Source organism: Papilio polytes, unplaced genomic scaffold (assembly GCF_000836215.1).
Source record: "Papilio polytes unplaced genomic scaffold, Ppol_1.0 DF823691.1, whole genome shotgun sequence".
NCBI lineage: Eukaryota > Metazoa > Arthropoda > Insecta > Lepidoptera > Papilionidae > Papilio > Papilio polytes.
This window is the reverse complement of record NW_013525513.1, coordinates 4,044,777-4,058,669: the sequence shown is the minus strand read 5'-3', so window position 1 is coordinate 4,058,669 and position 13,893 is coordinate 4,044,777.

Genomic DNA, 13,893 nt, shown 5'->3' with positions numbered 1-13,893 from the left:
GGGGTATCCTATGTTTTAATATTGGGTGCGATCGTTTGATGGGAAAAGTTATAATAACTTGAGGGGCGTTTAATTGTTATAAAACAATAATTAGTCCCAGCGGATCATTTTCAGGCTGAAATTGTGTTAACAATTATTATGTATATTTTGACAATAAAGAAACGTATAACGTAAGTATTTTAAAGTTATTATTTACTACCACTTATGGCCATATAAAACAAAGTGAAAAGTGCCCAGTAAAATTACTTAATGTAATATTTAAGAGGCGAAATTTAGTTTATGTGAAACCCTTTAAGTACGCTAAAAGGTTTTTCTAGATATTTTAGTTTTATTACAAAGAGACTATAAATCCACAGGAGGTAATCCCTAATGTTATAAACTGGTTAAACGATGTAGAGAATATTAGGTAAAATTGAAGTTCAAAGACGTTAAAACAACATTCACAACTAAGTTCAGTGGTTAATGACCTCTCAGAGACAAAACTCAAGTAGGTATTTATTACCTAGTAAGTAGAGCGTTGCCTACATTATAGGTATCACTAGGTTTTTTATTACAATAGGTATATATACACACGTATTACGTAGGTTGCGTTTGTTTCAATCCCGCGTAGTTAGGTATTCCGAGTCGGACTCGGATTACAACGGCTTCTAAATATAAAACACCTTTTTCTTCCACCGGTTAGCGGGTGGAGCACTAATTCTGTATGTTTACGACTCTCCGCCGCCAGAGCAGGCCGGCCCAGATACCGCTCCCACGCCGGCAAAAGTCCCTTCACACGAGCGTAGGCGAACAGTGCATCGAACCTTATAAGAACATTTAAGACGTAACCAAAATTATATTTGACACTTAAATATGTCTCTTTCATAAATAAAACAAAATGTTTTATTTTTGTCTCCGATTATTAATTTTATACCGCAATCCTTTCCTTCTAAAGAGGTATCATAAATGACTTGGCATCTTTCCAGAGATAAATTATAAAGAAAACAGTTTTCCATGTCATACGTACAGTTGATTCATGATCGTATGGCACTGTCTTAAAGTACCCGTTAGTCGATACCTACCAGGGTATTATCGGAATAACATTGGACAAAATTTATCGATATTACTCTCTTAACGAACGCCGGGAAGCTCTCAGATTGAACTTGGGAATACTCGTATGTTATTAAGTGGAGAATTATGTCAGGTAGAGAGGGTTACATTTATCGCGCATTGGCTGAAGCATCGGGACGCATTTTGATATGGAAATGGAAATGTTATGGTAGATATCGTATACAGGTTTATCTCGTCTTAACCAGTTCTTTTAAAAAACTAGTTTGGATAAGATACTTTTATGTCTGGTTGAATACAAAAGCTCGATCAATTTATTTTTTCACAAGAGCATTGGATGCTTTAATTATCTAAAACAATGAAAGTATTAAAAGAACCTTGATCTGAAAATTAAACTACTTAAGTTAATGCTTATTTGTGATTGTTTATCATTTTTAAAGAGCCATAATTAACAACACCAATCATTTACGTAGGATTCGATCACTTCCGGAAACATTCGCTAGACAAAACAAGTAAACACCATGAAACATGAAGCGTAGAACTATAACAGCGTAGATTTTAATCGCATAGTAAAAGAGGCACGCGCCGCGCGATCATAATGCACTGGCTACCTATTCGTTATAAATCTCAACTTTTTATACACCACTAAACTGTTTTATTGCTTATTAACACGTGTTAAACGGCTGAAGACTAAAACATTCATACAAAAGTCAGATCATTAACATTCTAACGTACCTACAGTTATACTGCCCCGCGGGTATAACTTATAACTAATTGTTATTGCTTGCTACAAGCTTTTGTTCATGAGCTTTTCTGCTATGTAAGATGTAATAATGTGGTATGTGAATGAGAACTTTTATAGAACTTTTTAATAAGATGGTACAGTTGAATAAAATAATAATAATCAATTAAGTATTTAGTTAGTAACTTATTTTAATTATTCTTATTACGAAAACAGTTGACAGAAACTTAAAGCAATATATTTACCAACTTTAGTAATTTACGCAAAGTGCAGTACAGAAACTAGGTCAATTAATATAAAAACAAAATGAACTGTTCAACACAGTATCAAATTTACATTAATAACCGACGTAAATCAATTATTCGATTGAAACAGTCAACGACTTTTAAATCGTAATAAAATGTACGAACGGCAGTCAATTTATTTATTGCCTTAAAGTTGTAAAACGATATTACACGCCATAATGACGTGTGTTATTGGCGTTTATTCTAACCATTATACCATCAATGAGCACTTATAAAACATTTATGTTTATTATTTAATTAACACAAATTAGTGGCTACTAACAATAGTCGCGTGTTCCCGATGTCTATAAACATTTATAGACTGCCCTCAAGTTTGAACGTTTGATAATATTTGCTTTCATTCGTTTATACTTAATTAAAAAATAAAATACATTATAGGACGATTTTTTTCATCGAATAGTTAGTTAACTACATTTTCAAAATTTACATAATAAAATTTACCGTACTAATATTATTATTTTTTACAATTTTTACTACATAATAAATCATCCCTCATTCGTTTTCATTACATACTAGTTTTGTACATAATCGCAATAAAGTCTAAGGAAACGAGTTCTCTATATAACCAACAATGTGCTACAATTTACCACCAGCACCGGACCGTGTAAATTTGCCCTGATTTATTTATTGCTCACACGCAATATTAACAATGCAACGAATTTTAAAAGTGAAACGAAAAGGATTGTCCGTGAAAGGGTGTCCGAGCATTGTACGCGTCCTGTTATGCAAATGAGTACCCTGAAACCGAGAGTGTGACGCGACAATAGAGCAATATACGTTTTCATAAATTATCTGTGCGTTAGTTAAATTACGAGCGTCTTTTGTGATAAAGAGGTTTCACGTTATCGTGTAAAATGCACAAAGAGTTCCGATATTTTAATGAGAGCGCGATTGTTAAAGTTAAGTTAAAAGGTAAGATTTGCATAATGTTAATTTCTGGTCAAATATTTTGAGTTTTGTGGGAAACGAAAGTAATTGTACAATCCACTTTCATTATACTTTGAGCTTGGGTTGCGATGGAACGTTTACTTTGTTATGTTTGCGTGGTTTTTGCATTCGACGTGATATCTGAGGATCACGCAAGGAATATACGTGAAAAATCGTGTCGTACATATCTCGATAAGTACGTTTACCAGTTGTTGTGATTTATATTCAGGTGCGTTCGTGTTGTCGGATAGTTAAGTTTTTACGGTCACGATAGAGGGGCCGGGTGAGTGGAGCCGACGATTTGTTTATCGCTCGTAGCGGCGCGACGACAGCCGATGACGCGGTATCAACGCTGTTATGTGGATCTCTTTATGTAAGTGTCACCTTTAGTGCCCCATTTATTGCTTTTTGGTTGCGTTAAAGCGCTTCTAACAACTATTACTATGGCGCCGTTTCTAACATTTGGTAAACTAGATGCATCTAGATACTTCATGTAGTATAAGTATCATAGCTTTAAATGTATTTGACATCATTTGAATGGTGATAAAAAAATAATTTACGTATTGTAATTCTTTATATTATTTCTTTACTATAACATACCTTTTTTGTAGAGATGATAAAAAAATACTGTTCGACGAACCGTTAACAGAAATATTGATCATGTATACCCTAATGCTCGCAATAGACGCTAGTTTTCAACTTACAGGTTAACTAAACAGTCGAACGGCTTAGTTAAATCTCTCAGTTCAACTCAATGTCTGCAACGAACTTTACTTTCCCTAATGTCAATTCCTAACCGCAATTCGCCGCGAATTGAATCCAAGATGGCGTCTTTAACCGCACAAAGTGAAGCCATACATCAGGGAGTCCGTAATAAAATAGAAACGGTCCGGATCACGGGCTGTCCGGGCATGATTACTATGAATCACCATAAATCAAACCCGCAGTAGCCCGCAGGCTAACTCTAATTGCACTAGATCTCTCCCGGAGCCGCTATAAATCATACATTTCGGTTGTGTGCGGGTACAATTTTTGCTTTATAGGTCGGTTTTTGTGTCGTTAAATCCGACTGACTGAACTTTCGGGTCTGTTTGTAAGATTAACGACGTGGTTTTTATCTTTCAGCGAAAATATTAGTGACGTCATTTATGTTAACATAGATTTGTTCTAATTCTACAAATAAAACTTTTAGCTACCTATTATAATACACCTTTGCCCTTTTATGCTAAAGCATACAGAGATATAGGTATACCTATAAAAGATGCAATGTGAAATTATTTCAAAATGTAAAACGCAAGACTCTGATAAAAAAAAAACTAAAACTTCTTATAAAATTAACTGTTTTCTGATGGACAGCAATCAATATTAGTTAGGTCGTAGCTTCACACGTATGGAGTCATTTGGAGAGTTAATCCATCGTAATTGACTCTCGCTGAGAGAGCAATAAATGGTCATCGAGAGTGCCGATAAACTCTCTCAATTAATACAATAGCTTGTCTCGATAAATCTCTGGAGAGTTAAGGTTTAACTTGACCATTTTCATTGTGACGTACTTTCATACTTTAAGGTTTTCTTTTCTAATTTATGTTTAAACTAGCTTTCGCCCGCAACACCGTCCGCGTGAAATTAAAAAATAACCAAAAGTAAGTAGTCTATGTATTATTTTAGACTATGCTTTTCATTTATGCCAACTTTTATCAGTTTAGCAGTTTAGTTTATTCATCTAAACTTTCGCATTTATGATAGGTATTGATAGGAAGTAAGTTAAATAGTACTTAAATTACGAATTTATTATGTCATATGGCATACGTTTTTTTTAAATAGATAACGTAAATAAAAAAGGTTACTTATATTTAACAGCGTATTTCAAACATATTTTCTTGGCGCGCTTTGGTTCTACGAAACGGCGACGCTCTTGGACCGTAAATAAGACTGGCATTTTGTGAACCTCGCCTAGTATTTTACGTGCATTGGCAAATACTTACGTACAATGCGACAATAAACCGGGTCGATAGCGAAACGTGCGAATTTAAGGTCACCTGTTAGCGAAAATAAAGCTTTACGACATTAACGTAACGGTTTAATATCGTTTGCAGAGTTATTTCGTCTTGGACTTTAAAAGACGCGACGCCAGCAATGGCGACTCACGATTTGAAAACAGATTTATGATCGGCCACGATAACGGGCCTGCGATAAAAAATTTGCCTTACTAAGGAACATATACCTTACATACTTCATGTAGGTATACAGTCATAGTGAATGCATGACAAATGCCAACTAATATCACAAGAGACATATGTACCTACATAAGTGTAAAGACGTGGCACACGATGCTATATCGAGATCACGAGTTTTAGTCGTGAAGATATTGCATTTAATAGCTTTCCAGTCACGCATCTGAAGGTCTAATTAACAAGTTGTTCGTGTTCGACTGTACTGGAAATATTCCTATGGCTGAAAGGATAAAATTATCCCGTAACATGCTTATCGCATCAATAGCGGTAGTAAATAGTTTACGAGACTAAAAGCTAGGGATATCTGCACAGGTATCCAATGTATGTCCTATACTATTATATAAAGCGTAAACACACACTTCTTTGTTGCCTAAGATGTCAGCAATTTCAGCATGTTTCTTTATAATTCTCTTTTTAATAAAAAGCCCTACGCTTACGTCACGCTTTAGGTTATATATTTTCACGCCATTAATCTTATAGGGTAAACATTTTGGATTAAAACCCTAATGCGGGAAAGAGACCATAATTTGCTGCCAACATCAAGGAAGAAAGATTGCCAAGGTTTGTCAATTCTTGTCATTTTGACATTCGTTATTGATAATTTAGCGAATGTAAACAATAAAATAAAATTTTCATAATCTCATGCGAATGAAGCCTAACGGGAACAGCTAGTCTTATATTAAAACATAAGAAAAATCAACTATTAAAAAATATTCAGTTGACTAATATACGTAGGTAGGTATATATTTTTCTTTTCATTTGTGTCAATCAACATGTGCAACGCATAAGTTTGAAATATAAATCCACTGCCGCATTACTGATTTAATAGATTCTAAATCTTGCGGCGTCCTTTTACAGTCAGTTGATATTTTCGCAATCAGACGTTTGTTTTCACAGATGGCGCTGCCCCACCGCACCACGCTGGTGAACTATAAATTCTTTTAATACTTAGACTATGAATTGTCTGAACGGTCTAGACTTTAATTATTCTGTAGTATTAAAGAAAACTAAATCAAACTCAAAAATACTCGGTAAAAATTTGGTATTTCAATGTTTTCTCCTAGCATTTAAGTCACTAATAAAAGTAATTCAACGATTTTTCAAACTAAAACCATTAAAACAAAAATACTAATTTTCAAACTAATGTACATATCATATAGGTATCTGTGCATACCGAATAGTTATCTAATGAATTTTCAGTGAAATTATTTTTTTTCCGGGTTATGAGAATCTTAAATTGTTACAGAATAGAATTCAATGCAAGTTATTTGAAATATCTTTTGTTAGTATGTTCGAAATGCTAGTTTTAATGATAATTTTTTTGTTTTTCATTTATTTCATATCTCATGTTTTCAACAGTTTGTGAAAATAGATTCCTTAGTGTCTATTTCTCTCTTTATCGCTCACACAATTTGTAAAACATTTCCACACCTATTTAAAACAATATAAAGAAAAAAACTAGTGAATCAAATTGTTCACAATATTTTTTTTTTAATACTTCATAAAATTAAATTTACGACTGTTACAGTAGTATTAATTTAAGTAATAGCCGTTAAGTGTTTCTCACTTTTATTATTTGTATCATTTGAACTATACAGTTACAAAACCAGGCAGCTTATTAAATTAAATTAAAAAAATACTTACATCAAAATCCAATATCCTAAAGAACACAGTATAGTCATTTTATTTATTTTATAAGCAATTTCAAATGCGGAACTGGATATTCAATTGAACAATTAAATAAACTCTAATTAAAAGAGTTATTTATGTGCCAAAAAGTTCTAGTAAACACATTATTCGTTTAATAATATCGTAAAAGTTTTCCACACATTTATTTTAAAAATACGTATGTCAAGAAGCATCCGCCATTGCGGGAAACGTGCGCTCGCGCGCTCTAACGCGAAATTACGTGCTGCTCGCGCGCCCACTGGCGGGTGTAAAAATAAAATAAACTTAAAACAACGTCATTTGTGCACGTGTGTGCGAGCCGATATTTATTTATAGGCTAGTAGCTATGTAAATATAATCAACGGAGTCCAGCCCGACGCTCCTTGCGGTCGACGCAACGTCTTAATTCGTCCAACGGCCCTACTCGTACCTACACCACACCACACCCGGTTCTTGTTGATTTTAACGTATGCTTCACAGCTTACAGGAACTGTTTGTAATCTTATATGCTTCTACTTTTATTTATTATCTATAATAACAATTAATTACTACAAATTTATTTAAAACAGCAACCTTGGATGTCACCACATCTAAATTGCCAAAGTAAATCTCTTTAAAATGTTAAATCTCTAAAATACATATTATATTACATTTTTTTAACATGGGAGAATAAGTATAAGTTTATCGTTTTGTAACCAGATTCAATAATTTATAAACATAAATCATAAGTAATACATAATTGTGTAAGTAAAAAATTTTCTTTTTTAACATTTTAGTACCCAATTTTAAAAAAAGCCCCTAGACTGAAAACCATGCAAAGAAACACTGCTTGACTTAAAAATAATGGGAACTACAAAGAAATAAATACAGTTGCTTAAATATGATATTAGACCAAAAATGTTTGCCTTTCATTCTAAACATTGTACAAAATAAAAGGCAATATTAACGTTGGTATTCAAGTAATGTAAGGCTTGTTTTATAAATATATAAGCGTTTATAAGGCTTAGCGCAGCGCAGCGCGGGATTAAGCCGGTCGGGATATTGCGGGGCGTTATTTGAGAGCGGCGCGGGCGGCCGGTCGACGACCCGAACCCCACGCCTGCTTGCTACCTAGGGTTGTCGAATATACAACAAAGATAGTCGTTACCGTCATAATATACTTAGAACTCTATCAGCAAGTATGAATGTAATCGCCATGTAAGATAAGAAATACAGAGAGACGTGTGCCCTTTTCAAAATGTTGTTACTTAGGCGGTTCACCATTATTTCATAGCTTACAAAAAGAATATTGTCTCATTCATACAAGTACATCCAATATGGGATGTATTGTGAATGAAAAATGTAAGTAGACAATTTAAATTATTATGCATCACCAAATAGAGATAATTGTAACGAAGAATTATTAATAAAATATTAACGGTAATTAAGAAAATAATATTATATTGTTCCTAAATTGTCTGGCCCTGTGAAAAGTCCGTGCGGACGCTTTTTAATTTTACTTCGCAGCTGACAGACGCCTGTATAAACACACCCTTAAACATAATATAGCAAGTCGTTAGCTCTGTTACATGGAGATATTGCTTACCTAAGAAACGAATTATTTTATTGTATCAAAATTTTATAAATCCAAAAACAACGTGACTAATTTGTTTGCATCAAATGCACTCTTTTAAAATCATCTCTGACCAGATCTTTTCTTTTAAATGTTTCTTTACCAATTTAAATTTTGTTAGCGAAAACATTATGGTTTCTTTCCTGTCGGGTCAGGGAATTAAGTTACCTAAAATATTTACGTGAAACCTTATAGATTTACACTGTGACCGCGATCCATATCGTAGCTCGTAAAACTTTTGTTAGTGGAAACAAAATAATTACCTACTAAGCGGATTTGATATTTAAAAAAATAAAACGACTTAATCGTTTTTAAAAATTGACTAAACTGATAGTGCCCGAAGGAGTAATTTATTGTTGACAATCTTAGATTTGAAAGATAAAAAGAAAACATTTATCTTAATATTAATTCCTAGTCGTAAGCATCCCTTACCTATGTAGATAGAAGACAAAGTTCCCCTTCGCAGAAGCAACCCCCGCCCCTTAAAAACAATAAATATGTCAGTGGGGGATATTACACGGCGTTAAGACGGTACTCTGTCTTCAACTAAATTATTGCTTAGTAAGTTTTCTTGATGAGTTCTCTCCTACAAAATTATTTCTACATTCTTATATCTTTCTTGAATTAATTTAGTTTTAACGAGATTCATTGCTTTAGTCAAATGTCTTATAATTTTAGGTACATTTAGGGAATTTATTTGTCTTAAATTATAAACATTCCTTTTAAACTAAACAGAAATAGTTAAGATGAACTATAGATCTGAATTGTATCCATAAATATTCATAATATTTTTAAAATTTCAGACTAATAAGGTAAATGGCATGAAGTAAAATTAATTTAATTTAAACAAAAAAAAATTACAAAACACCACAAGTACAAAATTAAATTAAAAATTAAGTTAATGATAGAAATGTTAATAAAATTACCATATTACCAGAGGCTCCATTATTTTTATCTTATAATAATATTTTAGCAGGTTACTTGAATTAATTTTACCCTAAATTAATTTATAATCTAAGTAAAGCGATACATAATTAAATTAAAATTACCATTAATTTACAATTTACGTATGGTAGATAACGTTGGTGAAGCGCACATTAAAAGGGTATCCCATATATTAGTCAGACTTAGTAAAACATTTTAAGATACTTTGTTGCAATGCGTCGCTTCTTACAAAGCAAACAAAACGGCTTCGCAAAAAGTCAGGAAAAAGCGAAGCAAGGAAAAACAACGACATCCATAAAAGAAAGAGCAAAGTCGGGGCCTCGCTCGCTCGGTCGCCATTGGCTCCCGCGAGCCCGCCGCCCGCCGCCGCCGCACCCCGTCGAACGTAACTCACTCTTCACTTGTTTTACAGCCGCCATTTTGTGACGTTCGCCCGAGGCAGCCCGCTCGTATACAGTGCTTCCCAAACATTTATGCTACGTTAGCTATTGTTATTTATTTTATTTAGGATTATTAAAGTTCCTATTAGGTGAAAGTTGAGGATTTCGTAAATAGGTGAATGTTTTTAAAATAACACCTTAGTAAAAATTTGCGCATACATAACCGAAAACTATTGTAAAATTTAAAGTAAAAATCAATTTAAATCTTGTTTTTCGAAAAATTAAAAATAGTCTATTGTAATCCAAAAAATTATCCAGTAAAGAAGAATTACATATATTATGTGAATATAACTGCATAACATATGAAAAATGTCGCAGTTTGAGAGCCAATGACACAGTCCGTACTCTTCGACCGGGACCGGACCGCTTTGTGTGTGTGCGTCGTGGCTCGTGTATTTATATAATACATGTAGTAATGATGTCATGTTAGAAGGTAAGAAGTTTTCGTGAAAATAATCACAAAACTTCTATAGGTATCATTTTTTTTCCTCTATTAAAATAGTTTAAGTTAGAATATTGCATTTTTGTTTAATTCGTGAACTAGCTGTTGCTCGTGACTTCGCCCGCGTGAAATTTAAAAATGTTAAAAAAGTACTCACTGATGACGTAGCTTTTTAATGTTGAAAGAAATTTTGTAATCGGCCCAGTAGTTTTTGCTTGATTTTAATACATACAAAAATCTAAAAATACAAGTCTCCTCTTTATAATTACTTAAATTATTGGTCTTAAAAAAATTATAAAAGGGATCTTCCACGGTAAAGTAAATTTTGCAGATAGGAATTTATCTTCTTACCGAAAGCTACGGCTTATTCATTATCGCTAGTCGTAATTTGACAAAGGTTCACATCCATACATGCATGAGGGGAATAATGATCCCATCTCGTCTTTACGTCTTAATTACAGTTGTTACAATCCGAAGTCTTTAACGGTAGAGCAAGAATTGAACGACGAAATTCATATGGTATTACTCGTAGAAATCGACTCATGCATAGATTCCTAAAATAGTATTGTAGATTAAATTTTGAAATAAATAAAAAAGTCGACCTTCTTGTAAAGCTATAACAATAAAAAAAAGAATATCGCAAATTAATAACCCTGGGATTCCTGGAATACAGAATATAATTAATATTAAAAAAACACTGCAGTAATTCAATTTCTTTTTGTTTAATTTCAATGTTTATGCACTTAATAATTGTGTTAAAGTAAATAAACGTCAATTCGAAAGTACTTAAAAGGTTAAAATGAGAGCGCGGGGTTTTACGTTTTATAGAGATCGTTTATAGCGGTAAACGACTGTAAACTCCGGGTGCCGAACCACTTAACCCTTGCTTATGCTTATGTAAGAGCCCATGGACAGTAACATATATTGTGACTACTAGAACGACCTTCTCTCCTGCCTTCTCCTACTTCCGTAGGATTTTGGTCCGCGTAATAACTCTATCTTCCGTTATTTCAGTCATCACTCCCTTTTTAATAATGTGTCCTTTCACGCAATCCATCTCTTTCTAGGTCTACCTCTACCGGTGTACCCTAGCACATTCATAACTAACGTCCTTCTTGTTACATGCGATTCATCCCTTCTTAGGCATTGTCTGTGGTACACCAAAAACATCAATTCTTGTACCATCAATGCTAAACACCTTATAATAAATTTTAGTAAGTTGCTGCAGTTTAGGTCATTAGGTATATAATCTATTTTTTACATTTTAAATACAGGTAGGTATATTTATTACACATATAATAAATGATTTTTTAAAAAGAAATAAAAAAGTACTCGATTCTTGGAATGGAATGTAATTTAAAACTTCGGAATAAAAGGCCTGAATCCTTCCAATTAAGTTATAAATTAGCCTGGACAGAAACTTAATGATATAGGTATCGAAAGTAGGTAGGTAGTTTGCTAATTTTTCGGTATCATAATTTTAAATATCCATCTGTCATCATATTTTTATTATTTTAAGAACTTAAATAAAAAATCAGATTGAAATGTTGCTCTTTTATGGAAAAAAATTTACGTTGGAGTTTTAATTAATTTACGTAATTACAAAAAGTTAAATCTCATTTATGAGAAATCATTGTTTATTCATAAATAGTTGGACACTTCATTATAACATAAACTTCAGTTCTGGTACTAAGTACAGACGTTGTACGAGATTCATCTGATCTATTTCTTTTAGTTAAGATGAGATACAGAACATTGTTCAAGTGCAATCGGTCATAAGTAAATTACCATTAGTAACAAAAGAAATACTTTATGTTTGGTGTGTTAGAATATTCATGATGAGTTCAAACAAAACATGTTCCGTTGTTGTCCGCATTGGCTTGCATGACAAAAGGTCACAAACAACGATCCAATTTGTGTCATTAACATAACAATTAACAATTTGTTTACACTCTTACTTATCACCTCACATAAATTTACATTGGTTTGTGGATTTTGTATAATAGGTTTTCTATGTTAGTATTGTATAATTGTGATGAATTAGTTCCAAGTAAAATGCGAGAAATAACGCTTAGAGAATTAACTTAGTGAGGCCTATTTTGAATTCAAATCGAGAAAAAACTAATGTTTGTTTCGGTCCAGGTCGGTTTATGATTTCCTTGAAGAAGAATATCTCCTAAAACTTATTTTAAACAAATTCTGAAGTTCGTTTTAGATAACTTTTTAAACGTTCGTATTTTTTTTTTGTTATAACAAATTATTTAATTACTATTTACGTATTCTATTATTTTTAAATAGAATAACATTTTGCCACTAGCTGTATAAACTATAAACCGTTATAGGCACCTGAAAGATTGATGAGTTTAGAAGCACATTTCTAAATATACCAGGATAAGGAAGAAGCTGCCATGTGTGGTTGATGGCGGACGAAACACCGCGGCACGAAAACCGATGTGCGATTTTGAACCTTATTGGTATTGAAAATTGAGACAGTTAAGAGGGTTATGCCATGTGGAGTCCACCTTATAGGTGACGGTCGATGCGTCGATACATTTCACAATTGTCGTAAACTCCTGGAGACGGAAGGGGAGCGCAGTAAAATTATCATTTTATGCCGTTCGACGACTGAAATGACGCAGGAATGCTGTAAAACTGATTTATTGGACACATCCCGAAGAGTCACGTGCTGAATTTTTGAAGAGTTCTTTGTTTTTAGATAACGAAGACAGATGGGAGTAACGATTTATTTTCTATAGCACAGTGCACTTTTAATGCCAATAAAATAAATCTCAAAAAAACCTGAAAGTCATTGATTCAACGATTAGCCAATAGTTCCACTTATTTAAAATACGAGGATGTGATATAGACCAATTAAATTTCTTTTAATGTAAATATTAATTTCTTTTTATATCTTAATTTATGTAGGGAAATAGGTATTTGAATTGGATACCTACCTACATTGGTCATTTCGACAATTTGATTAAGTCGGCGCGCCACCGGGGCGTTTTATTACCCTATATTTTCTGATTAGACCCTCTCCACTCTCCCGAACTCCGCTCTGTCATAGTTCGCGCTAATAAACGCGGATGAGATCGAATTACTACAAACATATACCGCTACGTGTTCACGTAATTACATTTCTAAAAATATTTGTACAATTATTTAACCAAATATAAAATTGCAATCGTAAAAAAATCACTGCTAATTTTAATCCTCGATATATAACAAATAATTAAAGGATGACTATGAGAAACGTAATGTATTATACCTGCGGATAGATAGATAGTGTATTAGTTACTTTAATCGTGTACATTGTAACTTTTATAGAAGAAATTGTAATTAACACAACCTTGTTATAACATAACCCAATTACAAGCTGCTACTACTGACAGCAGTAACAAAAACTTGTTCCTTAGTTATGCGACTACATTCGTTGTTATTAAATTCTTCAATTTGTTATACTCAGCTGCCACAACTGAAGGAGTATTAAAACACTAAACGGCTGAAGTGTCTATTTAAAATAATAAAAGC